Source organism: Cyprinodon variegatus, unplaced genomic scaffold, assembly GCF_000732505.1.
Source record: "Cyprinodon variegatus isolate N-32 unplaced genomic scaffold, C_variegatus-1.0 Scaffold633, whole genome shotgun sequence".
Taxonomy (NCBI): Eukaryota; Metazoa; Chordata; class Actinopteri; order Cyprinodontiformes; family Cyprinodontidae; genus Cyprinodon; species Cyprinodon variegatus.
The window spans coordinates 443,671-449,054 of record NW_015151086.1 but is presented as its reverse complement, the minus strand read 5'-3'; positions in this window follow the sequence as shown (position 1 = coordinate 449,054).

Sequence of the window (5,384 nt, the reverse complement as noted above, 5' to 3'; positions counted from 1 at the left end):
TGGTAGGGGTGTGTGTGTGTGTTGAGGGGAGGATGGGGATGCAGGGAGCGAGGCTGCTTTAGTCCATCTGCAGTGCTGCTGTGACAGATGCTGCTTTCTGACTGATGTCGTTAAAAATATATCTTTCAAATGACTCAACCAAGCTGAGAAAGGCTTGAATAAATTTTCATATTTGTGTTGAATCACAGCAGCTGTTCTGATCTATAAAAAAAAAGAATGTCTCTGTGCAGCTTGACATATGATTGAGTGCCTTGCTTAAGGGCACAGCGACACAATGCAGTGCAGCTTTTTTTTTTTTTTTCATGTTTATGATTTGAATAATCGGATTGTTATAATGTAGCCTACCTTTGCATTTTTTGTCATGCGTAATATTTCAAACAGCTTTTATTATCAGACTCTACCAACCTTTTTTTTAAAAAACAAGTGAAAGTAAAATCTGTTGGGCTCCTTTTGGCATCAAGACAATTATTCTTATTGCCACCTTGCCAGACAAGACACTGTTAAAAAAAAAAAAAAAGAAAATTGAGTTTTCAAATTAAGATTGCACTTTAAACAACAACAGCAAAACTATTCAAACCAATTTTTTTTTAAACACACATCTGTCCCCTACACTGAAGCCTAGGCTGAAGTTCAACTGAAGAAAGTGATTGCTTTCCTACATCCAAGTGCGACACATCAAATTTGAACCACACCTCCACGAAAGCCAATCGGCATCCAAAGTTCATCTTATAAGGTCTCCGATATGCACTTGTCTGCTCCTGTGCGCAGGCGGCAGATGCGCTGTGGGACTTCATTCAGATGACACCGTTTCAACCCACCTCCATCCCCTCCTGCACCATCGTAGCTAAAGCTTCATCAGAGTGTCATTCCTCCTGGACTCTACTGCGTTCCTTGTCTCATCTTAACCGGTCCGGCAGAAGACAGCCATGTTGAGCCTGGTTCTGCCAGAGGTTTCTTCCCAATGGGGAGTTTTTCCTCTCCACTGTCGCTTCATGCTTGCTCACCATGGACAGGTTCTCTCAAACTGTGTTATCCAAGCTGGCCCTATTCTTTGCTCCTGTTCATGCATATTTATCAAAATTAAGCGCTATGTTTCCTGCCAAGGTCTGAGCGCCAAAGACAAAGTACTTTTATCAATAAATTTCTCCTAATTGTCTTTTCTCTTCGTGTGACTTTTTCAGATTGAACGACCATTCAATTGCAATATTTCGAAGCTAAAGCAGGTGATGTAATTTGTTGTTTTAATAATAGTGTTAAAATAATTAAATATGTTTTAATAGATCCAACAAATGCATACAACTGCTGTGTAAGTATTTTCACATTACTCGTTCAAAGACAATCATGAACATAAAAGACACAAAGTGATTGACATTTGTCAGTCTACAAAAGCTTAAATATATTTGTAAGGGTTTGGAACTCTTGTGAATTACTAACTCAAAGAGAGAAAATGTACATAGCAGTGAACTTTCTTGTTTCAATATCATAAATTGCTTAGAACACATTGACAGATCAATCAGATAACAAAAGAACCCACACCATAAGGCACTGGTAGAAAAAATAAGGAAATGTGTGTGTGTCCCATTATGTTGCCATAAGAAAAAGTGTAGAGTGTACAAGAAAACAAAATTTTGACTGCCCCAGTCATAGTCCATTCTTATTATATATTTTTCATGCTCTGGTGTTCACAATTTCTCCAGCGTGACATGAAAACAGGCAGACAGTTTACAGCAATTATTATTTTATTGTTTGTTTAATCACAATTATCTTTGAACATTTGGCCAGGCTGGTTGGATAACTTTATTTCTTAGTGAAATCATGGTTAAAATGCCATACTGTAATTTCCTACATAGCCTACTCTGGTTTTATTTCTTTGGCATCAAATTTAGTTTTATCTGAAAAAGAATTGTGTAAAAAAAATATATAAATTTGTAATAAGATAAAACAAATTTTCATTGAAAAACTAAATCAGAATTTTATCAGCATTTTTTATCTAAATATTTTTATCAACAAAGAACATCTCAACATCTGCAATGATTTTGTTACACTGATGTAATTCTTGATCATGAGGCCAGCAAGCCTGGGTCCGACCTGTGATGACATGTTTAGCCGCATGTCATCATTGAAATGCTGGTTGTTTATATAGTGTCCTGAAAAAGATGTGGGCTACATTGATAATAGGCAACCTTTTGGAGGAAAACCTGGTCTGATGTGGGGAGATCCAAATCCATCCATCCCACTTTGGATGGCATTGCTCTTCTTTCTAGGAATCTGGCAAAATGTATTAGTCCACTAAAAGCCTGACACCCCAGGGAGAAGACCAGGAAGCAGAGTCATACTGTAGGGTGTAACACACCTCTCTGCAGCTTATCCATCCATTATTCCATCCAGACAGTATCTTGCTCACCACTAAAATCAAAATTAAAATAAGTCCATCCATCCATTTCCATGACGCTAATCCCAAGTGGGGTCGCGAGGGTTTCTGGTGCCTATCTTAATCTGTCTACATTCGAGAGGCGGAGTACACACTGGACAGGTCGTCAGTCCATCACAGGGCATCGGACTTAAACAGGATAAACAACCATTCACACACACACTCACACCTAAGGAGAATTTAGAGAAACCAGTTAACCTAAAAGTCATGGGTTTGGACTGTGGGAGGAAGCCAGAGTACCTGGAGAGAACCCATGCATGCTCAGGGAGAACATGCAAACTTCATGCAGAAAGACCTCGGGCCTGTAATCAAACCCGCAAGCCTTTTGATGCAAGGCAGCAGTGCTACCCACTGCACCACTGAGCAGCCTAAAACAAGAAATAAATATATCCATAAAAATAATGATAAAGAACTTATTTTATGAAATAAATCATAAAATAACTCTAATCTGGGCAAAAGTTAAAACCTATAAATGCGGTTCTTTTAACATAAGATCTTTTTCTTCAAAAAGTCTGTTACTTAATGACTTGATTTGTGATAATCACATTGATTAATGTAGTCTTACAGAAACTTGGCTGCAGAAAGAGCATTATGTGAGCATAAATAAGTCAATTATTTAAATTTTCACATACCCAGAAATTCTAGGAGAGGAGGAAGAGAAGCAGCAATCTTTAGGTCTGACTTACTGATTAGTCTAAAACATGTTAATAATTGCAACTCTTTTGAAGATTTAACCCTCAGTTTTCCTCATCCAAATTGCAAAGCAGCAAAACCTCTTTTGTTTGTAAGTTTGTATCATCCACCAGATCCTTAACTTTCAATTTTTAGATAATTTTTTTAGAGTTCCTATCTTACTGTATTTAGTTTTAAATACCGACAATGTCATCATAATGGGCGATGTTAACACCAATTCCAATATTGAAGGGGATAGCTTAAATGCAGCTTTTAATGCTATCTTCGACTTGATTGGCTTTGTTTAAAATGTGAAGTTCTTCTCCCCAAAAGGATTTCCTTTAATAGATCATTATCAAACAATGCAGTAATACATCTTAAGAATCTGTTTCACTTTTTCATCTCCTCTGTATGTATTTCTGAACAATACTGCAAAGGGCAACCATTTAATGTATTCCCATTCACAAACTGGTGATTTTGTTGATGGGCTGCTAGTTCTCTGCATACTGCTTCTTTGTAAAAGAAAAACTTCAAAAAGTAGAATGCTGGCTCCTTGGTTCTCTACATGCCTACAAGAATGCTACCCAGTCTGGAAAATCAGTTTACTGCTGTATAAAATGACCCTTCATAAAAATAGAGCAGCATATTTCTCCTCATTAATAGAGGAGAATCAGAACAATTGTAGATATCTATTTATTCCATGCAAACTTACCCAGATTCATAGCTCTGTTAAATTGTCCATTCCCCCTGTTCTTAGCAGTAAAGATGGATTATTTATGAATGCAATTTCTATTAAAACAAGATTATTCGCACCCTCTAAATATGATTGGGTGAAGAGGTCTGTTTGATATATATGTAAACTCTAAAGGAGAAATCCATGATTTTGACGCATTCTAGTTTTTCTTTTTGTGCTGCTGCAATTCAGAATTGAACCATTACAGTTTTTGTGTCTGAAGCCAAAAGCAATGATAGTGAAACCTTGACGTGCTCCTTGGAAGTTGACTGGACAGAAGAGCTTTTCATTGAACACCAGATGGCTTTCTCCATCATTTATAACCTCTGGATTACTCTCAGTGGTAGAAGAGGAGTCCCTCTTAACAATTCTGGTCACTCACAAAAATAAAAAATCTGAGAAAATGCAGACAGACGTGAAAAGAACACTAACTTTATCTTTTAATTTGATTTTTTTCCCCAAGCTCTTTCATCCTAGACATCCAATTTACTGCAGAAAGATTTGCTACATTCATCGCAGCATGAGGTAATAAAACAAACTACATGTATCATGATGCTGTGTGCACAGCAGCACCATATCTGTCTCTTTGGTAATATTCATGATGTCCTCTTATTGTATGGGAAATTACATACATTTATTCTTGATGTTTGTTTGCTGCTGTTCTTTTTTTGTTCTTAAATGAACTTTCATCTTGGCTTTCCTTGAGTTTACTGTAAGATTGTTCTCTGTTTGCATTTCCTCAGGCAACATTTGCTGACAAATGAAACAGACGGCCCAAAGGTAAGCAAGGATGGGGATTAAGCACATATAAAAAAAGAGAATTGTAGGGAAGCTTGCTGATCATTGCTGAAGCTATAATTATATATCAGATCAGAGTAAAGCCGTTCTGCAGGGAAAACAGCTAATCAGAGAGCTGCAAGGTGGCATTTTGCTTGACACGCTGATTGTGTCAGAGAAACAGCGTGTGACCAACGCAAGCTATTAATGCTAATGTCTTTTTACTGCTTTCCTAGCATCGAGGCAGGTAATTAATGTGCCACTGAGGTAGAGATGCTACTGACAAAAAACATTAAGGCTGACACTTTGGATTCTGAAGAGGTACTTGGTCTTATGATTGTAATAAAAGGGTGCTGTGAGGTTACAGTTAGTTTCTGAAACATGTATAAAGAATGCAGGTTTCCGGATTTCCATTAAAAATATTGGTCTTTTAGCCAAAATGTTCTTGCATAAAACCAGGTAAGATATAAGCAATTGATAGGAAAATCAATAAAACACAGCAGTGTCCTTATTTCCTCCTTATCCAAAATTGTGTTGTTGAGGAAAGCCACATATTCTTCTTAACAGCAGTTCTCTTTAGATGCTTTTATATGATCCCAATCTGTTTTCAGAGCAGAAAGGAATATTTAGTGCTTCTACAGAGTTAGGAATTGTTCCATGCCCTAAGTAAAATATCAGCCAGTCAGGTCAGGGATAACATTTTAGGGACCTTTGAACCAACAGAAATATCATAATAAAATTATACAACAAGCTCTTAACATCTTAAAGCAG